At 42.1% G+C, this 26,673-nt stretch overlaps 1 protein-coding gene across 2 annotated transcripts in view; it reads right to left on the bottom strand.

The window, feature by feature from the left end:
• The window catches only part of sox5 (SRY-box transcription factor 5), a 412,851-nt gene that overhangs the window by 180,089 nt on the left and 206,089 nt on the right, over positions 1–26,673 (bottom strand). The gene's annotated exons all lie outside the window — the stretch shown is intronic.

The following is a 26,673-nucleotide window of genomic DNA, read 5'->3' as shown; positions in this document are numbered from 1 at the left end:
TATCAGGGGTTTCAGGAGGTGCAAATCTCTCTCTGATGCTTGAGTGGCGGACGGCAGGAGTCATTAAGACGGAGCTGCTATCTCTCCCCGGCAGCAGAAGAACGTCTTTGTCCACACACACACACACACACACGCTCGCACACACACTCTCTGAAATCCTGACGTTTCAGCTCCGACTAGAGAGACGCTGTCTGTCTGTCATCTGGCGGAGGTAAATATCAACAAGGTAAACAGCGGCGCCGGTTTCTCTGGACTGCGCTTAAGTGCGGACGCAGCTTGCAGCTCGAGTCTCTCTTCGACAGAGTGGCCTGTCACAGTGTGAGCGCCGATCAGGAAACAAAATACGCGCAGCTGCAATCTGCTAAATCCGGACGCTAATCATGCACAGTGTAGTGCACTCGCAAAGGAGAAGAGAAACTCCAAGTGGAACCATTTTCTGGGCTCTTTCAGATTCCATTTAGAGTCTCAAGGATCATAAACAGCTCTAAACAGGACGGCTCTCGGGGCCCGGACGCCAACACGCCAACATTATCCTCAAATTTACTAACATCTTCTACCCTTGGGGTGAATTCACTACTACAGGTGTGGTTCTGTTAGACCAGGGCATGCGGCTCTTATGCTGCCCTGTTGTGGCTCCACAGCAGAATCAGATTTGTAGGTAAAAATAAAATAATCCTCCTTTACAGTAAAATAAAGCTCTGCTGATCGTTCAACACAGTTTAACAATAAATGGTCTTAAACTCTGGAGTTAATGTAGAACTGCTAATTCACCCTTTAACCCTGAAGATTAGCACAGACTGCTGGTCACCATAGCAACACAGACAACAGTCTCACCTAGCTAGTAGCTAACAAAAAGGCAAAGAGAGAGATTTAAGATGAACATCGATAATTTGGAGATGAATGGACTTATTTGTGTTTATAATCACTCCAGCTGGTTTCCTGATACGTTTAATCTGCAAGAGAAAAGTCACGAAGCTCAAGTCGCTTCTCATTCAACAGCTTCTTGTTTGAATTTTCCCGTTCCACCTTAAATGGTGCAGCAGTTACATTCTGGCGCCTCAGGCACCATTTAAGGTGGAACGGGAAAACTCAAACAAGAAGCTGGAGAATGAGAAGCGACTTCAGCCTCATGAAAAGTCGAACGTTGAGACACATTTTACAAGAAACTGTTCTACTTTTGAGGAAAAGGTTTCCTGCTGGAGATGCGAGAAAAGCAGGTATAGCTGAGCCAAAGCTTAAAGCAGAGCAAAGTAAGTCTGTGTTTTCGTTTATATATTATTTTTAGCCTTTTCTAGTACATCAGCACACACTGAGACATATTTACAGCCAAGATGGTAAAACGTTGCTTCAATATATGGTTTGATTTTTTTGTTGGAAGGACAAAATTCTCAACATTTGGGTTGTGACCCCTGAGCTGCAGCTCTAAAGCAAAGGTTATAGTGAATTGTTATAGTGATCTCAATATCATCCAAAACTGTGTGTAATTGTCGATATTTCCCATGTTTGAAACAGCTGAAACAGCCTGAGGTCAAAGAACACTGATGCATACAAAATGTGTACAGGACATTAAAAACATATCATCATGTTAATTTTATGTTTACCCAGTTGTCCCCATTTAATTAGGAAAAGTCATTAAATATGAAGCAAAAATGGTCAATCATTTATTTAGAGGCATTAAACATTGAATTGACCCCAAAGATAATAGGAGGGTTAATCCTCCTGGATGCCCCCCCACCCCCCCCAGCACATACACCTAGAAATGTCTGCACATGTTTTGTTTAACCACTTAAAACCTCAGGCTTATTACATACTAAGGCTTATTATTCAGTAATTACAAGGACTACAATACAAACTGGCTGAGCTATTCTTTGGTTATAAAAGTGTAATAAAACTTTGAGCCCTGGCTAATTATTTCTCATTCATAGCTCACTGTTATAAGCAGTAGAGGATGCACAATGACTAATTTTCCCTAATACCTTCAAATGGGGGACATTAGGTCCCCACAAAGTGCTAAATACACACAGGAACAACCAGATGTGGCACATAAACCTGGTCCTCATGTCCTGTTTTTCGGATCCAACCCTGTCACTACAACCGGGAGGGGTGGAGTTTGGTGGGGGTGGGGATGTGTGGGGGTGGAGGTGTGGGAGTGGGTGTGGGGGTGGATGTGTGTGTGTGTGTTGGGGGGGGGCTAAACAGTAGCACCCAGGATAAGCGCAGCAAACGGAAAATCATTACAGACGGGTGCTCTCCCCCTCTCTCTCTCTCTCTCTCTCTCTCTCTCTCTCTCTCTCTCTCTCTCTTTCTCTCTCTCCCTCTCTCTCTCTCTCTCTCTCTCTTCATGTGTGTCCCTTGCCCACCTGGTGCTCAATCACTTTGCAGCTCCAAAACATACTAACTTTCATATCAATCCAACTAAAACAATTATTTTTTTAACTCAACAGCTTTTAGTTAAAGGCGGCAGAAGCACACGGCTGAGGAGGAACCCCAGTGTTTAACGACTTGATTTCTCTAGTGCTGCTTCTCTTTTGATCAAACACACCGTCTTTCACACACATGCAAGATAATACGGCATCAATGATTAACAGAACAACCACCTCTCGCGCTCAGCTCTGCTTAAACAGACATACAACATACACATTTATGGGTCATTCTCCATTTGGAGTGGAATTCAGGTGGATACATTTTTAAAAAATCAATCCAAAACTAAATAACTTAATATGTGCATTAACATTTCCTGTTATCATATATGCTAAAGGAGAGCTTAATTCCAAACATATGTTACAGTCACTGGTGCTGTATGAATATAGTGTAACACCAGTGACGGTGACTCCAGTGACGTTCCGGTTAAACCTGAGGATTTTGTAAACTGGCTGACTCGTTGGTGGTTCAGGTGACTTTGTGTATTTAAAATCAGTAATAAAGATAATATTTGGCATTATTTTGACAACATTTTAATCACCCAGCCATTAAAGCACAAAACAACGATCACACATAGAAGTTATGAGCTGCCTGATGAACAAAATTATTAATAAATTAATGAAATATAGTTCTTCTCATGCCTTGATATGCTTCCTCTCTGATGAGCCTCGACCCAAAGAAGCAGTTTAATAGAGCTGAAAATACTGTGTTAAAATGTAACATAAGAGTCCTGAAAACACCAGTGACCAAAATCTCTGACACATGAATTGTTTTAAATAAAATACATATTTTTTTAATGTAGTATAAAGTTAATGATATAAAAGGTAAACACGGATGTTTTATACAAATTCCTAAGTTAAACCTCTTAAAAATATTGTTTTATATTAAAAATGGTTTCTCAAATGTTGAAAATTGGTTTTGTGACGAGCTGTTTTACATGTCGCTGCTGTCGGAAGAAAACCTTGTATCTCCATTTTCATTTTTCAGTTTTTGACATCATTTGAAAATGCCTGTTGCTCTTTACATTGTGTGTAAATTTCATGATAAACAGCCCAAAAGAAACGGCCCAAAATGACTTGGAAAAAAGTCTGGTTCCATTGACTTACATTAAAAATAAAGCATGTTTTTTCCTTCTCCTGTAAAGTTACCATTTTGGAGATACATGGTTTTGTTCTAACAACAGAGCGACAATGAAACAGGATAAAAAAGAAAAATCTGAGAAATCATAAGGGAAAAGTATTAGGTCAACTGTGTAAATGTATATACTGACTTTTGGAGCTGTATCTAATATTTTAATCATCTTTTTAAGCCCTGCAACCTTTGTGACATGGTTTCCCCTCCAAACGGAGGAAGACCCACACATGCATACGCATATACAGGTGAGGAAACAGTTTTTGCTTCAGTGCGCTCTCCCTCTTTAATGTGACCGTTTTCTGAAAGTGAGTAAAATGACACCTTCACTCGTGGCGTTATTTTTACCGGAGAATCAGACGGACGTCTAGGTAACGTTCGCCTGCTGCTTGACAAAATCAAACACCTGATATGCAGCGCTGATTCGCCGATGTTGCCTGGACATGTTGCACTGATGAGTCAGAGTAAAGCCTGTCGTTTTAGGGAGGCATTTTGTCCCAGTGAATCGAGGTGGGCTTGGCTGCCTCCTTTTCGTGGTCAAGGCCACCAGTCGTGCTCACAAATTCAAATGGAGAAATTATACTTTATCTAAATGTCCTCACTGAACTCAAGAGGGTGGAACTGAGACGAGAAGACAACACAGTACCGAACTGTTCCGCATGGAGGGCAGTTTTGTGATCATTAAGCCTCATTTACGTTTACTTTACGTACGAAAATAAATACGTCCATGCATCCTTTACGTTGAACGTTAAGAGATACATCCACTAGGGGGCAGTCTAGAGTCCTGAGGTTTACAAAATAACAAACATAGCGATGTTGGAGATGTTTAAATGCTTATATTGTTACAATGTCAAGCTTGAAACAATAGAACACTTCTTGGTGTTACATAGAACAATTTTCAAAAAGGTTCTATGTGGAGCCACATACAACACATCCTCCGTCCATCTGAAGAAGCATTTCACCATGCAAAGAACAATTCAAGCATGCAGATGGTTCTATAAGTGTTCATGGGGCTAAATGGAACCATTATCTTTACTAAAGAACCCTTGAAGAACCATCTTTTTTTTTAAGTAGAGTATTAAAGTAGATGTATTAAACTATTGGCTGCACTGCCTCAAGCCTCAAGGCTTGCAGGGGCATCTTGTCTTGCTGCACTGTAAAATAAAAGTTCACTGTAGCTGCTTTAATGATTACGATAACTAACTAGGCTAACTTAGCAACCGTTTTCTAGCTAATGCTAAAGATTAAGCCTCAAGGATCCCAAGGAAACGGTACGTACAGGGTCACGTTACCTCGTCATTTGTACAAATGTAATTTTCTTCAAATTCATTTTTATATTTTTAATTCAGCAAGCATGATTTGCATGACGTGTGTGAGCAAAAGGTTGCACTGCTAATAAAAACTGCATGTGCCTGAATGGCATGTAGCTTTTATTTAGCATCAACAATCAGCCCTAAAGTCAGCCTAATCTGCTACAACTAGGGCTACTGTCTCTTTTCTAGCTCACGCTAAAGCTTCAGCTTATTTTTATTTTATTTTATTGTTCTGTTTTAAAACATTCGGTTATGAAAAGGTACAAATACGAACTTTTCACCTAGAAAAACTTATTTAAGGTTCACAATCAGACCTTAGAACCACTGTTGTACCTTTGAGGGAACATTTACACTGTTTGTACCTGCATAGAGCCTTTATTTTTAATATATATACATGTATATATAATATATATTTATATATAAATATTTTCTTTATTTGTCATAATCTGAAAATGGCTGTTGCCCTCCACTTTGTGTGTAAATTTCACAATGAATGGACTAAAAGAAACAGCCAAATCAATCCAGTGGTGGCCCAGGTTTGGTTCCCCTGTTGCACTCGCACTGCTACTGTACTAGCTTAACGAGCCACTCAGAGAGAATAGGCCATTTTACCTGAGCACAGGATTGGAATAAAGTGATCAGACGAGAGAGAGAGACAGAGAGAGAGAGAGAGAGAGATAGAGCAGACTCTGAGGTTCTCTCCACGCCATTAGAGTTGTGATGGAGCACAACGGGAGCCCCAATAATGACCGACGATAATGTCCCCTCACAAGCGTCCATCCATCCTTTCATTCCTCCATCCATCCATCCCTTCCTTCATCTATCCATTCCAACCCCCCCTCAGGCTCAAGCCCCTGCTAGAGTCAATCTAAGCCCACAGCCTCTCTCTCGCGTCCGTGCGCACACACAAACCCACACATGCGCGCACAGCGACTCAATAAGTCCAGCCTGAGTGGCATCTAAACCATCTATTTGAAAGTGTCTGGCAGTTGCGTTCTGCCGACGCTTCATGCAACGTAGCCTCCAGGACTTGCGCTTGGATTGTCAGGAGAAATAGATTTGGCAGGTCTCCGCCGCAAACATATTTAAGAGCACATGTTTATGCAAAACATCTGCACTTTTGTGGCGGCGCATCCACGGCGGAGAGATTGATGCGCAGACAGAGGGGGAGAGAGAGTGAAAGAACAGGAGAAAGAAAGAGTCTGAAAGCGAGTGCTGAAATGATTTTCCACAGCAGCTTTGAACATCTCTGAGAAAACGTCCATCCAGATCTCTGATCTCCAGCCCGCAGCTAAACCACCTCCTCAACCTCTCCTCGCCTGCTTCCCCGTCCAGCTCTGCGCTGGGAATTCACCCTGCCAAATAACCAAGGCTGGAGCCACTGCAGGAGGATGGAAGTCAGCCTCAAATGTCCTTACATGTGACCGTCTCTCGAGGCCAACGTGCAGGACGTATTCCGCAATGTTCCGCACAGTAAACTCAACTCAACACTGTCCTCTGTTAATAACGCTGCTATTGTCTTTAGTAGGGTGTAAATTGTTCTGTGCTTGGCAAGATTTGAAATCTGGAAATATGACACGAACGATCTTGTTTTAAAAGGTACACCGATCAGCCGTAACATTATGACCACCTCCTTGTTTCTACGCTCATTGTCCATTTTATCAGCTCCACTTACTATATAGGTGCACTTTGTAGTTCTACAGTTACAGACTGTAGTCCATCTGTTTCTCTGATACTTTGTTAGCCCCCTTTTACCCTGTTCTTCAGTGGTCAGGACCCCCATGGACCCTCACAGAGCACTATTTGGGTGGTGGATCATTCTCAGCACTGCAGTAACACTGACGTGGTGGTGGTGTGTTAGTGTGTGTTGTGCTGGTACGAGTGGATCAGACACAGTAGTGCTGCTGTGAATTTCCATTCCACCTTAAATCGTGCTGTATTACATGCTAGATGAACAGGCATCTGAATCTAAGTGCTACTTTATTTAAGGCGGAACGGGAAATAAGAATAAGACGCTAACTTCAGCTTCATCTAAACTCTATTCACTGTACAAGTTACCATCAGCAAACCGGGGCTGCACAGCTTAATGATGGGCCGCTGGATTTATCTGTCCACAGGAGTCACTGGTGTTACTGATCATCACTGGTGTTACACATAAGAAAGGAACACCAGAGACATTTTTAATGAAAAATGCATTTTACAAAATAACTGCTACAAAACAGCTGAATGAGAAAATCTCTGATAACTGAAAGACTCAGTGGACTCACCATGTGCTTTTCTTCATAGATCCTCAGAAAAAAAAGGTAAAAGGAAGTCGAGTGATGTCGTCAGTGTGACTTTTATTTCAAAATAAGAGATTTTTTGTTATGCAGTAACACCAGTGACGACTCCTGGGGACAACTTTCATTATATATTTTATAATATTTATTTGGCATTTGTTTTCTTTGTCATTTAATTCATATATTTCAGTCATGTATAGATTATTGCAGTTAAAATTGCAGAAAATCATGTTTTTTACCTCAAAATATGGCCTCAGCCTTCACACACAACTGTGAGGACGAGCTCTTCTGTGGTGCTTGGAATCCTATATGATTGATTTAAAAACCAATATTGCTGAATTGAGGCTCAAAAAGGTACAATTGTTAAAATAACATTGTTTTATTTTAAAATATATATAAATAAATTGTAACCCTAACATGTTTTTAAAGTGTAATATATCTGTAAATGCTAGAGACACAAAAATGGACATTTCCATAGAATGACCCATAGTTTGTCTGAGTTTCTATTCAGAGCTATTTTTTAAATCTTGTGCCGATGTCAGGCATATCGTAGCAACGCTGACAGCGCTTCTCATTGGTCGTGAGTCATGTTTAGGTCCTGGAACACACCATGACAGACAGGCTGAGGGAGAGCAGCACACAAACCGCCCTGTCTTAATAACCTAACCTGTAATATTTCTCTCTCATAGATTTGCACTGAACTGATTCTCATTATCCGTAATAAAGCACGTTTCGCATCAGATCAACACAGAACTCGTCTTTTAGTTTCCAATTAAGGGATGATTCTGTATTTTACGGGATGGTTGGCAACCCTACTGCATGGAAATAAGTGTGCTGTTCTGTTAGAGGGCAAAATAAATAAAATAAATATCCTTTTTAGCACGTTTTAGCACCTAGTTAGCGTTACCATAACAGTTTTCTAGCTAATAAAGCTTCAGCCTCAAGGCTCTAAAGGACTCCATATGTAAAACACCGCGTTACCTTATCATGGCAAAGTGTGGGAAAGAATGCAATTTATTAAAAAATGATTAAATCACCAGATTCTTCGGAGCATAGTGAGCTCTGAAGAGCCATAAAGCTCTGTGAAGGTCTCTGGGAATGAGGTGGGATCCAGTAGTTTGTGGACAGGCAGAGGCTTTAAAAAGACAGAGAACGAGGAAAGAGAAAGAGAAAAGAGAGAAAGAGAGAGAGAGAGAGAAGCCGAGGCAGTTCAGAACGGAGCCAAGAACACAGATCTCTCTCTTAATCCTCTCCACCTGGGGGCACATCATCCTCCCCCTGCCTGCTGCTGCTGCTGCTGCCGCTGCCACCCGAACCCCCCCGCTCCCTTTCTGTCTGTGCCACCAAGGCCCCCGGCCAGCACCCACAACCAACCCCCCTCACCTCCCCCCCCCCGCCCCTGCCTGTGTGCCACGCTGTATACCCACCCCCAGCCCTCTCACAGCGCCAAAGCGCCAGCACTGCCCACTTACCGCCCACCGCCAAGCACCCCAAACCCCAGACCGTGCCCACCTCGCCTGCGCCAGCATCCAGAGAGGACCGGTCTAAGGCTTCAAATGCCAAATTCGCGGCCCCTCACCCCCATCGTCCAACCCCCGCTGACCCACCAAGTACCTGACACCGCTGCCCCTCAGGAGCAGCAAGCGTGCTAGAGTGAAAAAAAGAAAAAAACGAAGCTGATCATGCCAGCCTGCCAGCCTCTTTGCCATCTACATGCTGCCAAACATTCAAGATTATGCCCCCCCTCACAGATACACCGTCACACATCCACACGCTCACCTGCCAAACATCCAAGATTATACCCTCAACTCCCCGACTGCCAAATACCTTCAAACGCTGCCATCCAACCCAAATCCTCGGGGAAACCTCCGAACACACACATACACACCCACACCCACCCACCCACACACACACACACACACACACACACACTCCTGCCTTTAATGTGAATAGGTTGTGTATTTATAAGATATTTACACTGTAAAAAAAACTGTTGAGAACTCAAAATATCGAGGCATGACGACTTTCTCAGCAGCCGCCTTTGTAGTCATTCTTACTTAAGTTAATTTGGTAAGAGATGTGGCAGCATCACTTCTACAGCTTGTACGTGCCGTCCATTCCACAATGGTTCTTCAAGGGTTCTTTAGTAAAGAGAATGGTTCGGTAACACTTTCTATGAATGTCACCTTTGTAAGCATCTATAAACACATTTATAACATGTTATAATGCATTCATATGGCATTATAAACATGATTATAAACATTTATAAAAATGAATTACACTTTATAGCCATGTTCATTATACATTATGAATTGTTAATATAAGGCATTATAAGTAGTGTTGATAACATGTTATAATGTCAGTGCCAAAGAAGTCAGTCCCAGCTTGGAGAGTGTAAAGTAAAGACAAATACCAGGCTAACGGTGGTGAACATTACCTTTCCCACATTGGGTAAAACACTGATGCAGCTCTAGTTTAAACTCTGACATTTGAAGCCTGTAATGTGCTTTACTGTGAATGTTTTAGTGTTTCAGTAAATCCTTCAGTAAATACTTCAACTTGAAGCCTCACTCTGAACACTGGAGGAGGCTTTAGTACAGTACGCTTCACTTTACTTAGAGCGGACAAATACAACTTATGAGCTCTTATAACTTGTTATGATCAGTACTTATGATGTATTATGTTAACAATTCATAATGCATAATAAGCATGGCTATAACGTGTAATGCGTTTTAATAAATGTTTATAGCCATGTTTATAATGCCTTATGAATGCATTATAACATGTTATGAATGTGTTTATAGATGCTTACAAAGGTGACATTCATAGAAAGTGTTACCAATGGTTCTATAGAGAACCATGAACACTCAAAGCAGCCTTTGCATGATTAAAGTGTTCTTTGCATGCTTCTTCAGATTGATGGAGAATGTATATGGTTCTGGGTAGCTTTTTATGAAGGGTTCTGTCATGCATCAAAAAGGGTACTGCTATTGTTATGATGGCAGGTTTGTAACGATAGCAGAACCTTTTTGGTGCTGTACAGAAGCCTTTTCAAATTTCACAATGCAAAGAGCTCTTTAATCATGCAAGGTGTCCTTTGAGTGTTCATAGTTCTATATAGAACCATTCTCTTTACTAAAGAACCATTGAAGAACTTCTAGTACCCTTGAAGTACTAAATGAACTTCTTCTTTTCCCAATTAATCAATTAATCAATTGAAGTCATCACTAGTTGCAGCCCTACTATGTATTTGTTTGGAACAAGGATGTCTAGAACTATGTTATGTATCACATTTAAAAAGATGGTTCTTCAAGGGTTCTTTAGTAAAGGAAATGGTTCTAAATAGAACCATGAACACTCAAAGGATCCTCTGCACAATTAAAGGGTTGTTAACATGCTTAAATGGTTCTTCAGATTGATGGAGAATGTGCTATACATGGTTCTATATAGAACCTTCCTGAAAAGGGTTCTACATAGCACAAAAAAGCATTCTGATTTTGTTATGCTGTCACAGAACCAATTTCTCTGCTAAAGAACCCTTGAAGAACCATATTTTTTAAGAGTGTAGTTATTGACAGGAAAAAGGATGTCTGTAGAACTATGTTATGTATATTCTTCAAGGGGGTTCTTTGGTAAAACAAAATGGTTCTACATAGAACCATGAATACCCAAAGAATCCTTTGCATGATTAACAGGTTATTATAACCTAATGACACGATTATTTTGCCTGCTTAAAGGGTTCCTCAGATTAATGGAGAATGTGCTATACATGGTACTATATTGAGCTTATTTGAAAAGGGTTCTATATAGCACCAAAAAGGTTCTGCTATTGTTATGATGTCAAGTTTGTAACAATAGCAGAACCCTCTGTGGTGCTATACAGAATTTCAATACAAAGAGCCCTTTAATCATGCAAAGAGTTCTTTGAGTGATCATGGTTCTACGTTGAATCATTTTCTTTCCTAAAGAACCCTCAAGAACCATTTTTTGGAGTGTAGTTATTGACAGACTACTAGCTGCACTTCTTCTTTTCCCAATTTATTGATTAATTGAAGCCATAATGCAGAATATTTGATTATGGAAGTTATCGCTAGTTGCAGCTCTACTATTTATCTGTTTGGAAAGTCACATTTAAAAAAGATGCTTTTTCAGGGGTTCTTTAGTACAGAAAATGGTTCTATATAGAACCATGAATACCTAAAGAACCCTTTGCATGATCAAAGCATTGTTTGCATCATAAAAGGTTCTTCAGATTGATGGAGAACGTATATGGTTCTATATAAAGCTTATTTGAAAAGGGCTCTATAAAGCACCAAAAAGGTTCTGCTATGGTTATGATGTCAGTTTTGTAAGACTAGCAGAACCCTTTTTTCCATATGGAAAATATGCATGGATGTGCTACACATATTGTGAAAAGGGTTCTACAATATAGCGTATATATTGTGCTGTAGATGCTTCTAAATAGAACCTTTTTGAAAAGGTTGCTATATAGCACCAAAATGGGCTTTTCTACTGTTACAAGCTTGACATCGTAACAATAGAACTCTTTTGGGTGCTATATAGAACCATTCTCAAAAAGGTTCTGTATAGACTTCACTCAGCTCCTGTTTATCCTACAGCAGTGCTTCCTCTTGGCCTGATGAGTCCAGCCACGTTGGCCAGCAGATGCTGCGAAGGGGCTTTCTCCTCTCTTGTTCATGCTTCATGGGTTCTCATCAGAACAATTAACTGAGCAGAAGGGGAACTGAAACTGACATAAAAGTATATGGTGAAACACCAAACACTCAATCGGGTACTGGAAAGTATGTGAAAGGTTGCCTGTGTTGCCATAGTGTACAGGTGAAAGGTGAAGAGAAGCTTTAGACATAAATAAATAAGTTAATTCACCACAGATCGAACATTAAAGCAATGAGGAAAAGCAACACACAAACCAGTTTGTGTTGTGCTGAATACTTTGAGCAAGATTAATGCATTTTTATACATGCTAACCAACACGTCTCTGTCAGCGCTTATTGTTTACGAACAATAGTGAGTGGTAAAGTTACAAATGACCCCATCGACAGGGTTAACTAACTGACAGAGGGGCTACATTGTAGGAAAAAAAGGTACAAACAATGTAAACTTGTTCATGCATTTGTGACAGCAGAGTTGATCACTGTAATGGTCCTCTTACTGGACGTCCTAAAAAAACCAATACATCCTTTACAACTTGTACTAAATGCATCAACATCTTAACAAAAACTAAGAAGAGAGATCAGATCAGTCCTGTTTTAAAAGAGCTGCCCTGGCTGTCTGTATCATTCAGGATCGATTTTAAAGTTCTGCTACTAGTTTTTAAGGCTCTAAATGACCTTGAAGCACCGCTTACATCACAGTGTCTGTCTGTTTATGATCTAAGATCTGCAGAAACTGACCTTCTTCAAACACCTTCTGTAAAATACAGAAACGTGAAGAGGCTTCAGTGGAGGAGCTCAGTTCACCTTTTATAGGACAGTCAAGCTCAGAGCTCACTTATAAGAAGCAACTAAAAACTCTTTAACTCAGCGTTTAATTAAAACTCTACGTCTCGTGGTATTTTTTAATTCGATCTGTTATTTTCTTATATGATTCTATGATTCATTCATCATGATGAATGCTTATAATTTCTTGTGTTACTGTTAAGCTTTATAACCTGTCTCTAAAGCACTTTGAGCTGCATGAAAAGTGCTAAATATTATTATTGTTATTACTTTTATGGTGCATAAGCAATCATCGTGGTGAATCTTGAGAAATATCTGTCGTCAAAATGCATAGGTGACGTTGCTATGAGGATACAAGGTAGCTGAAAGCACGCTTAAGCCTGTTTAACTACCTGAAATAAGGTTATTTTCACCCGTGCCCCGCTCTCCACTAGTAACCTAAACCATAAACCAAGCCGTTAAGCATTTGTATATCTTACAGAGCATCTAAAGACAACAACAAAGCCTCAGTGTGATATGCAAATGCATTGGTTCTACATGCTTTATTGGCAGCTATTGTTGTCAAAGGCTTTTTTCCGGGCCTTTTGTCGTGGGTACGCTGTGTGTCACAGGGCCGTGTGTGCATCACAGCGCCTGTTTCCTGCGCTCCCGCCTGGCATACAGATGGTTAAGCCCAACCAACACGGAACAGTTCGGGCGGGGGAGGGGCAGCGACACAGGGCACAGGCTGCAGATGGCACAGAGGGCATCGCCAAGTCTGTTTGTGTGTGCGCGAGAGGACAATACCCTCACCCCGACCCCTCCATCACACAAAGGCTTGGCATCTCACGGGCACCTATGCCAACGGATGCGCCGATGAGGGTTTGACCCAGCTTAGCATTTGCCCCGCCCCCTTTTCCTGTCTCTCTTTTCTCTCATCCTCGCCTTCCTTCCATCTCTCCGTCTCTCCTGCGTCCCCCCTCATTAAGGGCAGCGTTTCGGATGCCGTGATGGCTTTGATATTCAATGATGACTAACTCCCTCCCGCACGCCGATCTCTGCGGGCGCCCTGTCCGCAATTACACCCGTCCATACGTGTGTTTTTACATACGTGTGTTTGTGTTTGTGCTCCATTCCACTCATTTGGACTGTAAATGTAAATATAAAAGGGGGGCTGTTGTTTTACCTACCAGGAGACACACAAAGGCATTCTCCAAAACACCATGGTTCACGGATTAGATGAATGTATTATGAGATGAGAAACATAAATTATCAGTCATGCTTATTATCCATACTCCCTCTGAGGAGCTTCACGAGAACCGTTCTGGATATTTAATGTGCTTGGCGTGAAGCTAAGTAGGTTCTGCAGGCTAATGATGTCTATTTTCAAGTGTAATATCAATACACTGTTGTGGTGGACTTTTCTCCTCATTTCTCTTCTCATCTGATTTCTTCTCTTCTCTTCTCTTCTCTTCTCTTCTCTTCTCTTCTCTTCTCTTCTCCGCTATTTGTCTTTTCTTTTCTCTTCTGATCTCTTCTCTTCTCCACTATTTGTCTCTTCTCTTCTCTTCTCTTATATCTTCTCTTCTCTTCTCTTCTCTGCTATTTGTCTTTTCTCTTCTGTTCTGATCTCTTCTCTTCTCTTCTCCACTACTTGTCTCTTCTCTTCTCTTCTCCACTATTTGTCTCTTCTCTTCTCTTCTGATCTCTTCTCTTCTCTTCTCCACTATTTGTCTCTTCTCTTCTGATCTCTTCTCTTCTCTTCACTCCTCTTCTCTTCTCCACTACTTGTCTCTTCTCTTCTCTTCTCCACTATTTGTCTCCTCTCTTCTCTTCTCTTCTCTTCTCTTCTCTTATATCTTCGCTTCTCTTCTCTTATATCTTCTCTTCTCTTCTGTTCTCTTCTCTTCTCTTCTGCACTCTCTTCTCTTCTCCGCTATTTGTCTCTTCTCTTCTCTTCTCTTCTCTTCTCTCCTTGTCTCATCTCATCTGATCTTACCTCATCTAGTCTAGTCTTTTGTACTTTCTTTTGTTCTCTTTTTTTTCTTCTCTCTTCTCACCTCTTTTGTCTTTTTTTTATTCTTCTCTTTTCTCTTTCTTCTCTTCATCTCATCTAATCTCTTTTCTTCTCATTTATTTTCCTATCTTTCCTTCACTCGCATCTTCTCTTGTCCTCTCCTTTTTTCTGTTTTCTTATTTCATCTCTTTCCCTTCTCCTTTCTTCTTTTCTCTTCTCTTCTCATCTCTTTTCATCTCGTTTCTCTGTCCTTTCTCTCCCTTTCTCTTCTTGCCTCTTCTCTCCTTGTCTCGTCTCATCTGGTCTCATCTCCTCTGGTCTGGCCTCTTCTAATCTCTTTCATTCTCATTTTTTTCTTCTCTCTTCTCATATCTTTTGTCTTCCCCTTCTTTTCTTCTCTTCTCTTCTGCCTTCTCATTCTTCTCTTCTCTTCATTTCTGTACTTTTCTCTTCTCATCTCATCTAATCTCTTTTCTTCACGTTTATTTTCCTTTCATTCCTTCACTCTCTTCTACTCTCGTCCTCTCCTTGTCTCTCTTCTCTCTTCTCTTTTTGTCTCTTTCTCTTCTCCTTTCTTCTCATCCGTTCTTTCTCATCTTTTCTTTTTGTCCTATCTCTCCTGTTCTCTTCTCTTTGTTTCTGCTCATTTTTTTCTTTTACATCCCTTCTCTTCTCTTTTCTCTTTTTTTGTGCTTTCTTCTCTTTCCATTTTTTTCTTCTCTTTCCTTCTCATTTCTTTCCTCATCCTCCCTTCTCTTCTTCCTTCTTCTTTCATCGTCTTCTATTTCCTTCTCTTCTCTTCTCATCTTTTTGAAAGCCTCTTTTTTCATTTTTCTTCTTATCATTCATCCTCTTCTTCTCCCTCATTCCCTTCTCTTTTCTCCTCTTTTTTCTCCTCTTCCCTACTGATTTCTTCTCTTCTTGTCTCCCATTTAGCCTTGTTTTTAGCTGTCTGTCTGTCATGGCCTGTCTGGAGGTCTGTTTACTGCCTGGAAACCTGAACATGGTGAATCTGAGAGACACTCAGCTCTGAGCCGTGTGGATCTTCAGAGCCAGAACCATTTCGGTACATGTGTGTGTGATTTCGGAGGCAGGAAAGGAACCAGAAAAGAGCCGACAATGGTCACACGGGCCGGATCAAACAATGGCTGCCACAGATCGATGACATCATGCAGTAAATGCTCCCATTAAAAGGCCAGGAGCGTGATGGGGTCGCTATTACGACTGTAGCCGACTGTGGAGGGGGTGCAGCGCTCGTACGCACAGCCACCTAAAATCTCGACAAGAATCAAAGCCATTTCACCTCCACCACACACTCCTGTGCCCCGCGCCGAAAGACAACACAATGACAGCAGGAAAGAAAAAAAGCAGTAGAACATCAACCCATCCATTTACTCCCCAACACTACCACCTCTCCAACCACGCCAGATGATTAGCCATTGTGTGCCCAGAGAGAGAGAGGGTGAGCGAGGGAGAGGGAGAGAGAAAGTGAATGAATAAAAAGCGGAGCTGCAATAATGAGGATGTTTGCTGTCAGCTCTTCAGTCGCTAAATAACAGATGCACCACACGCAGCAGATGTGTGCAATTGGAGTCACATCTGACAATGCAGCTCGACAGAGGCCCTTTTAAACACACACTCTCTCTCTCTGTTCAGACGCTGTTTTTTATTCCCCCCGTCTTCTTCTTCTTCTTCTCCCTCTCCTTCTTCTTCTGCCTCTTCTTCTTCCTCTGCCTCTTCTTCTCCTTGCTGCTCCGAGCCAAAAACTCGCTGAGGAAAAAGACGGGCGTAAAATCTTTGGCACGCGGCGAATCTTTGAAGCGATTTGGAGAGAGATGACATACGGAAATTACGAGTGTACCGCCGGGCCGTCCAGTTTGACTGCACATGAAACGCGACAGGGGGGAAATTGTCGACAAAGATAAGTGCACATGCTGGTCCCTCAGCCACACAGGCGCTCCCGGTTGTTTGTTTTTCTTTCGTTTGGGTTTGAAGACGCTCGGGAGGAGTTTAAAACAAAAGCAGGTAAAAGTTTATCAAACTTTCTCAGAGCCGAGAAAAGAAATGACGGACGCTTTTCCCCCAAATATTTCTTCCCTTCTTATAGACCAGCGGTCGGCAACATGCGGCTATTATACTGTCCTTTTGTAGATTTGTAGGTAAAAATAAAATAATCCTCCTTTACAGTAAAATAAAGCTCTGCTGATCGTTCAACACAGTTTAACAATAAATGGTCTTAAACTCTGGAGTTAATGTAGAACTGCTAATTCACCCTTTAACCCTGAAGATCAGCGCAGACTGCTGGTCACCATAGCAACACAGACAACAGTCTCGCCCAGGTAGTAGCTAACGAAACGGCAAAGAGAGAGATTTAAGATGAACATTGATAATCTGGAGACGAATGGATTTGTTTGCATTTATAATCACTCCAGCTGGTTTCCTGATACGTTTAATCTGCAACGAGAAACTGAAACAATAAAAAAAGTCACGAAGCTGAAGTCAGTTTCTGATTCACCAGCTTCTTGTTTGAATTCTCCCATTCCACCTTAAATGGTGCAGCAGTTACATTCTGGCACCTCAGGCACTATTTAAGGTGGAACGGGAAAATTCGAACAAGAAGCTGAAGAATGAGAAGCGACTTCAGCCGAACACCGAGAGACATTTTACAAGAAAACTATTCCACTCTTGAGAAAAAGTTTCCTGCCGGAGATGCGAGAAATGCAGCTATAGCTGAGCTAAAGCTTAAAGCAGAGCAAAGTTAGTCTGTGATTTCGTTTATATTGAATTTTTTAGCCTATACTAGTTCAGTAGCACATACTGAGACATGTTTACATCCAAGATGATAAAATGGACATAAATGTTGTGGCTCCCAAGGTGGTTTGATTTTTGTTGAAAGGACAAAATGGCTCTTCTTAACATTTGGGTTGTTAACCTCTGTTATAGACAGCAGTTGTCCAGATTGGACAGATGCTCCAAATACAGGTCAATATTCAAACCCAAGTTCTGGTTGTACTTGAAGGAGTTTAGGTAGTACTGGAAGGAGTTTAGCTAGTACTGGGATCGATTTCATTTGTCTCGGAAGGGCGTTTGGCTGTGGTGGGTGGAGTTTTGGTTGTATTGGGAGGAGTTTAGGTTGTATTGGGAGGGGCTTTGGTTGTACTGGGAAGAGTTTCAGTTATACTGGGAGGGGTTTTGGTTGTACTGGGAGGGTTTTGGTTGTACTGGAAGGGTTTAGGTTGTACTGTGAGGGGGTTTTGGTTGTACTTGTAGGAGTTTCATTAGTACTGAGAGGGGTTTTGGTTGTACTGGAAAGAGTTTAGGTTGTACTGTGAGGGGTTTCGGTTGTACTGGAAGGGTTTAGTTTGTACTGGGAGGGGTTTCGGTTGTACTGGAAGGGTTTTGGTTGTACTGGGAGGAGTTTAGGTTGTACTGGGAGGGGTTTTGATTGTACTGGGAGGGGTTTTGGTTGTACTGGAAGGGTTTGGGTTGTACTGTGAGGGGTTTAGTTTGTACTGGGATGGGTTTTGGTTGTACTGGAAGGGTTTAGGTTGTACTGTGAGGGGTTTAGGTTGTACTGGGAGGGGTTTAGGTTGTACTGGAAGGGGGTTTGGTTGTACTGGGAGGAGTTTAGGTTGTCAAATGTGTCTTGGAGGTGTGTCTACGCTGCTGACCTCCTCCTGAAGTGGTTTGAGTGGTCAGATTTGTATCTGTTTTAATTGTGTCTTGGGTGCGTTTACACTTGCATTTTTATGCAATGTAGCCACCAGATATAATCCAGATCCTCCAGACGCATGCGTAACCAGGTGTAAACAGGATCTTAAACGTCTTAACAGTGTATCGCTGCCATGGTTACTTTCGGTTTGTCTGTCAGTCACAGACATACACAGTACAGCACACAGACACAGAAAGAGGGACAACACGCAGTGTGCTGGAACACAGCACGTCCCTCAGCGCCATCGACATGGATTTTCATTGTTGTGCCCATGGGACCAGATGTCACTGCCGTACCCTCGATTGGGTCCAATTCTCTCTCTCTCTCTCTCTCTCTCTCTCTCCCTCTCTCCCTCTCTCCCTCTCTCTCTCTCTCTCACATTCTGTGCGTGGAGCACCAGATGGAGAGACTTTGCGTTTCGTGCTCCAAGCCTCTCTAACTCCTCATCACAATGAAGAGTCGCACGTGATCAGCAAAAGGCTGTGCTTTGCTTTCTTCCTTCGTTCTCTCTCTCTCTCTCTCTCTCTCTCTCACTCTCTCTCTTTCTCTTTTCTCTTCTCTTCATTTTCCCCTCCACAAAGAGACTAAAGAAAAGAGAAAAAAACAAAAGCCTCTCATTTACTTCAGACACACTAGTCTACTGTACAAGTCACGGCTCACTGGTCAGGTTATTCAGTATCTCTCTCTCTCAGTCTCTCAGTCTCTCTCTCTGTCTCTCAGTCTGTCTGTGTCTCTCTCTCTCTCTCTCTCTCTCTCTGAGCTGGGTCCTCAGGCGGGTGTATTATTTCATTAAGTGCTTTTCAGCCCAGAGGGGGGATTTGGGGACAAACCTCCGGGATGTGTGTGACAAGGTCGCAACCTCTGACAATCTCCGCCTGCTCCTAAGCGCCTGTACCACTCAAACACACACACACACACACACACACACACACACACACACAGAAGGCCAAGACCAAATATTTAAAAAGCCACCATCAGAGGCCCCTTTACAGAGATCAGGAGAGCAGAGAGGAGCAGGAGAGACATTTAAACAACAAAATGAGGAGACAGAGAGAAATAAAGAGGAGAAAGTGACATAGAGACATAGACAGAGAGAGAGAGAGAGAGAGAGAGAGAGATTAACAAAGAGAAAAACAGAGTGACATAGACAGAGAAAGAGTGATATAGAGACACAGAGAGAGAGTGACAGTGACATTGAGAGAGTGACACAGAGATAGTGATGATATAGAGACATAAAAAGAGAGAGTGATATAGAGACATACAGAGAGGGAGAGAGAGAGGTCAACAAAGAGAGAAAGACAGACAGTGACAAAAACAGAGAAAGAGTGACATAAAGACATACAGAGAAAGAGTGACATGGAGACATGAAAGGGGGAGTGACATAGAGACATACAGAAAGAGAGAGTGATATAGAGACATACAGAGAGAGAATGACATAGAGACATAAAGAAGGAGAGTGGCACAGAGAGTGACACAGAGACATACAGAGAGAGAGTGACACAGACATAAAGAGGGAGAGTGACATATAAAGTGTGACAGAGACATACAGAGAGTGAAAGAGAGTGAAAGAGACATAGGAAAAGGGAGAGTGACAAAGAAATACAGAGAAAAAGTGACAGAGACAAGGAGAGAGTGACACAGGCATATAGAGAGTGACACAGAGACACAAAAAGGTGACATAGGGATTTACAGAGTGAGTTACAAAGAGACACAGAAAGAGGGAGTGACAGATACAGAGAGAGTGATAGAGAGACATTCAGAGAGAGTGACAGAGTGAAAGAGACACAGGAGAAAGGAGAGTGACAGAGGAATAGAAAGTGAGAGTGACAGAGACACAAAGACGGTGACATAGACAGGGACATACAGAGAGAGTGAGGTAGAGACATAGAGACAGAGAGTGACACAAAGAGAGTGACTTAGGGACATGAAGAGAGAGAGTGACAGAGACATACAGAGATAGAGAGTGACACAGAGAGAGTGACAGACAGAGAGAGTGATACAGAGACCTACAGAGAAAAAGAATATATATATGAATATATAAACAGAGGCCTGGACAGGCAGGAGTGATGAGGAGATGAGGAGGTACAGCAGGAGGTGCAGGAGAACGAGGAGGAGGGTGAGGGGAGTGATGAAGTGAAGGACGGTGTGGTGTGGTGTGTGGGGGGGTGCGCGGGGGAGTGGGTCAGACAGAATTCGGCATTGTTCGGGCGAGAGCTCCACGTTCTGTTGATCCCAACTGATCCAAAGAAACAAAACTGCATTGTTCCTCGCAGATGGAAGCGAGTGTCGCCAAGGTAACCAGATTAATCTCCCCTTTTCTCCGCTTCCTCTGGTGGAGAGGGCTAATCGCGGCGCTCCATTCACGGCAAAGCCGGGCCTCAAAGCCGGGGCTCTAACTAGCCCTCTAATTAGCCGCAATTACAATGAAGACAACATGATGAGATAATAGAAATTTGCAAAATAATGACATACCACGGCAAAATATTCCTCCTCCTAAGCAGCGTGCTTTTTCACTCCCGTCTCTGCCTCTCTGGCTGCCTCTCTCTCTGCCTCTCTGGCGGAGCCACAATGAGCAGGGGCCCTTTTTAAAGCCGAGGGGGCCGAATGGTGCTGCATTCGGAGGCACAGAGCCCCATTGTCAGCTCCCCCGATTTCTCCCTCAATCAACAGCCCATTGTCTGGCTTCTTAAATAAAAATGACTCGAACGCAGACGCACATAATGATCTCCCTCTCACCAGCACGCCAAACGGGGACCGCGCGGTGCATCAAACACACACGCGCACACACACACACACACACACACAAACATGCATGAATGCACACACAGACAGTTTGGCCTGATGGACTCAATCCGACCTGATGGGCTAATATACAGCTAAGGTAATTTACAACACAATTAGAGAGAGAGAGAGAGAGAGAGAGAGAGAGAGAGAGAATAAGAAAAAAGAGAAAGGGAGATAAAAGACAAAGTGACAGAGAGAGACAGGAAAAGAGAGGAGAGAGACATTTTGGCAGGAAGAGAGAGTGAGAAAAAAAAGAGAGAGAGAGAGAGAGAGAGATAGAGAGAGAGAGAGAGAGAGAATCACGGTAGGAAGAGAGAGAATGAGAAAAAAGAGAAAGAGAGATAAAAGACAAAGTGAGAGAGAGAGAAAGATAGAGACAGAGAGAGAGAGAGAGAGAGAGATCTTGGTAAGACGAGAGAGAGAGTGATAGAGAGGGAGAGAGACAGAGGAGTGAGAGACAGAGGAGTGAGAGAGACAGAGGAGTGAGAGGGACTGAAAGAGGGATAGAAGGCCACCTTGTCAAAGTGAGAGAGCTAGAAAAGAAAGTGAAACAGAGAGATAAAAGACAAACCAAGAAAGAGAGCAAGAGAGATAGAGACAGAGAGAGAGAGATAGAGACCGAGATAGTCAGTGAGAGAAAGAGCGAGAGCGATAGAGACAGAGAGAGAGAGAGAGAGAGAGAGAGAGAGAGAGAGAGAGAGGCAGAGAGAATACCTCTGTTTTGAACAGACATATTTTTGATTCACCCTCAATTAAACTGTTTCTGTAATAAAGACAAACGGCCCAAACTTTATGTGAGTTTTATTAAAATAATTTTTTCTATTAAATGAAATCGAGAGTTCTTATTGAGACTATTTATTGTTCTAGATGTTCCTTTTTTATTGTTCCTTCTTGATGCTTTGGCAATACTGTAACTGAATATGGTCATACCGGTAAAGCCTATAGAACTGAATTAAACAGAGAGAGAGAGAGAGAGAGAGAGAGAGAAGAAATTGATTAAGGGACAAAAATGCACGGAAGTGGTTGAGAGCAGAAAAGAGAAGTAAAAGAAGGAGAAAGGAAACAGAGGGGTGAGAAGAGATACAAAAAAACAGAACAATAAGGGGAAACGAAAGAAAAGAAAAGAAAAGAAAAGAAAGAGTGATGTAGAGCAGAGCACAGGAACAGAGAGAGATATAGAGAGATACAGAGAGAGAAACAATACGTAGATTTATATATATATATATATATATATATGTGTGTGTGTGTGTGTGCACATTCACACTCACTTACTGATCGCAAACATGATCACAGCACACTACTCAACCGTCTTCTCACAGGAGCTAAAGGCTCACACACTAATCATGGGTCTGCATGTTTATTACAGTGTTATTATCAATTATAAATAAGTTATTATCAATAGTTGATGCCTTTCTTGCCAACAGGTTGTTTTTACTGATGCCGATCTCTAAGGTCGGTTTCTCTGCTATAACGAAAGGGGGTGTATTACACTTTTGGGGGTTGACCAATCAGAACAGAGTGGGCGAGCTGACCAATCAGAGCACACTGGGCTCATCGGGAGGCGGGGCTTAAAGACACAGGAGCTCTAACAGAGCGTTTCAGACAGAGGGTGATTAGAGATGTACAGTGTGAGAAAAACAATGTGTTTTTCGAACAATGAAGCAGGTTAATCTGTTCTAGACCCCCAAAATAAAATGATAAACATTGAAAATTAGCATAATAGGTCACCTTTAAAATACCAAACCCTATCTGACCAACTTTCCTGGTCAAACTGGTCAATATGAGCAGCTATAAAGGTGCAGGTTAAGAAAGCTGAAGCAGCTACATGAGTAATCTCAGTGATTAAAAGGACTGGGGAGCTGGGGGGGGGTGGAGTGAAGGTGGGGGGTGAAGGTGGCTGTAAGGTTTTGGGCGGTGTGAAGGAGCCATGTTTGCATAAGCACATATTAAACAGCGCGGACCCCTCCTCATCAGAACGAGGGCGTCTCAAGCCGCCGTTTGAAGTCTCCTCTCCGTCATTAAGCCGACCTGCATTCATTAAGACAAACACTCTCTCCACTCAAAGGAGCCGCATTCTGATTCTCCTTTGCGCCGTTGTTTTCGTGCCATACCTTATTAGGGAGTCCTCCTCACGTCCAAACAATCATTTCAAAGATGAACGAACATGGTTTGCTTTCATTTCATTTCACTGTATGTTTTTTCCTCAGTTGAGGAGCTAATGAGGTAAAAAGGTTGGTGCGTTTAAACACAGGTCCGGATATATTTTACACCGTTTCTGATTATTTTGAGATGCTATTATGAACGGATGATTTTTTCAACCCATTTAAATGATTATGATAAGGGTGAGCGAATAAAGGCAACAAATTTTACTGGTTGCTGCTGTTGATCTGGAAGTTTGCTTATTATTGGAAAATTATTCAACCCAAAATAATTGATGTTGATTGTGAGAACAATTCCTATGTTTTTGCAAGTTTGCAAAAGAAAAAAACATAAGCAAAACACACATTTGTAGAACTAAACTCGCACTCACGTTTATGAAATGTTTTGTCGTCAAAATTAAAATTGCCTTTTGTATGTTTGACACAAGGGGCAGCACGGTGGCGCCGTTGGTAGCGCTGTTGCCTCACAGCGAGAATGGCCTGGGTTCGATTCCCGGCCGGGTGACCAGGGTCATTTCTGTGTGGAGTTTGCCTGTTCTCCCCGTGTCTGCGTGGGTTTCCTCCGGGTACTCCGGTTTCCTCCCACAGTCCAAAAACATGCAGTCAGGCTGATTGGACTTGCTGAATTGCCCCTAGGTGTGAGTGTGAGTGTGTGTGTGAATGTGTATGTCTGTCTGTCTGTCTGCCCTGCGATGGACTGGCGACCTGTCCAGGGTGTATCCTGCCTTCCGCCCAATGACAGCTGGGATAGGCTCCAGCACCCCACCGCGACCCAGAAGGATAAGCGGTTTAGATGATGTATGTATGTATGTATATGTATGTATGTATGTTTGACACACAACAAAACCTCGTATCTCCATTTCTGTCATTTTTCAGTTTTGACATAATTTGAAAAAACCTGTTGGTCTTTATATTGTCTGTAAATTTCATGATGAATGGACCAAAAGAAACGTCCAAAAATTACTTGGAAAAATTCTGGTTCCATTGACTTTCATTAAAAGCAAGGTAGGTTTTTTCTTTTTCCTGTAAAGTTACCATTTAGAGACATGAGGTTTTGTTCTGATGACATACCACAATCATATGTGGTATGTATATATATATATGTATATATATAGTGACTGTATATATATGTATATATATAATGTATGTATATGTATGTATATATAATGACTGTGATACGTCATCAGAACAAAAATGGTAACTTTACAGGAGAAGGAAAAAACCTACTTTACTTTTAATGTAAGTCAATGGAACCAGAATTTTTCCAAGTAATTTTTGGACGTTTCTTTTGGTCCATTCATCATGAGATTTACACCCAATGTAAAGATCAACAGGCGTTTTCAAATTATGTCAAAAACTGAAAAATTACAAAAAAATGAGATATGAGGTTTTGTTCTGACAGCAGTGACATATATGTTGACGCTGATGTCCAATGGGATTGTTTGTCATTAATGCATTGCTGCTGGCACACCAACAAAAAACCCTAACAACCAAGTGGGATACTTTTTAAAAGACTGATTCCACAAAAAATCAAATGTACACAATTTTCCCCTTTTCCTTAGCTGCAGTCGATCAGCCAGGACACGCCTGGTGTTCAAAGTCTTTCTTAAATGTAGTCTCACTATACTTACAGATCATTTTGCTGGTTTGAAACTCATTTCTTACAACAAGCAAAATTATCTGCCAATATTGTGAGATCATTTTACTTGAGAAGATATTATTTTTTGTTGTATTTATGTTTATTTGTATTTATTCCAATGGCAAGCAAAAATACTAAGGTGACTTTGTACAATGCTGTTCTATGGAAAAGATTTGGGTGACTATTAGCATCTAGAGGTTGTTAGCTACATTAGCCTCACAGCTCTAGCTCTAAACTAAAAAGCCAAATCTGAACACCAAGCATGTCTTGGCTGACTGACTACATCTGGGTTCAGTGGAAATATGTCTGAATTCAAACGTTACGCCTCCTTGTACGTCCATCCTCAAAGACCTATATAACAGTCATATGCAAAAGTTTGGGCACCTCTGGTCGGAGGACACGTGTTGTTGATTTTCTAAGTGAAAGTAAGTTAAAACATCCTCTACATAGAATACTTTAATGCACAATTACTATTAACAACTAATTATTAATTGTCTGCCTTTGCTAAAGCTATGGCAAATTTTATTTTACGTCTATTTTTTCACTTAGAAAATTGACAAAACCCAGATAGAAAGCATGTACCGGTCCACTGCCTTGATAAAGTCAGCACCCCACTGACTGTTCGGACCACCCAGATTACTGTCCTGCATACAAGCAATAACTAGTTTTTGATGTCTTCAAACAGATTTTAAATGCACAGAGACTTTTATCATCATCATCTTTAACTGCTCAGTCCAGATAGGGTCACGGTAGCAGTCGGGAGATCAGTGAGTCCCAGATGACCCTGTCCCCCACCACATCCCTAGCTCATCCTGGCGGACCCCGAGCCGCTCCCAGGCCAACTTGGAGATATAATCCCTCCAGTAGGTCCTAGGACGACCCCGGGGTCTCATCCCAGTAGGCAGTGCCTGGTAAACCTCCACCGGGAGGTGTCCAGGGGGATCTTGATCAGATGCCCGGACCACCACAACTGGCTCCTCTCAATCTGGAGGAGTGATGGCTCTACTTTGAGCTCCTCCCAGATGACCAAGCTCCTCACCTTATCAAGTAGAGTGTCGCCGCCACCCTGCGAAGAAAGCTCATTTCCACCGCTTGTATCCGTGACCAGTCATTACCCAAAGCTCATGACCAGGTGAGGGTGGGGATGTAGACCGACCAGTAAACAGAGAGCTTCACCTTATGGCTCAGCTCCCTCTTCACCACTACAGTCCGGTACAGCGATTGCAGTACTGCTGCCGCCTGTCCCAGCCTGCGGCCGATCTCACCATCCCTCTTCCCATCACTCGTCAACAAGACCCCGAGATACTTAAACTCCTCCACCTGAGACAGATCCTTTCCTCTCACCTGGAATGGGCATGCCATCCCTTTTGAGGCTAGTCTTTTATTTTAAAAATAAACTCAAACAAATATTACAAACAACAGAGAAAAAAAAGGCCTAATATAAAATGCTTTTATTGAAAATGTTGTTGCTGACACTGTGCAAGATTAAAATTATTTCCTAAACGAATTTACAAAGTATAACTAAAGAAAGAAAGGAAGGAAGGAAAAATAAGTAAATTAGACTGTGAGTGGAAAATGAGCGATGAGAAGTGGAATTTTGTCTAATACTCTGCTTAACCACTGGTGGCCCACCCGGAAAACGCTGAGCAAAACACCAGTGAACCACCAAGTTTGCCATCAGCGGGCCAACAGTGGCCTACTATCCTCTTGCTATCAGTGAACACGCAACTTGGCCGTTTGCATATGACTGTGTGTTATGGAGGTTACATGACAGTGCAGT

Source organism: Colossoma macropomum, unplaced genomic scaffold (genome assembly GCF_904425465.1).
Source record: "Colossoma macropomum unplaced genomic scaffold, Colossoma_macropomum, whole genome shotgun sequence".
NCBI classification, from domain to species: Eukaryota; Metazoa; Chordata; class Actinopteri; order Characiformes; family Serrasalmidae; genus Colossoma; species Colossoma macropomum.
The sequence above is the reverse complement of the archived record's forward strand: the minus strand, read 5'-3'. Positions and strand labels throughout refer to the sequence as shown.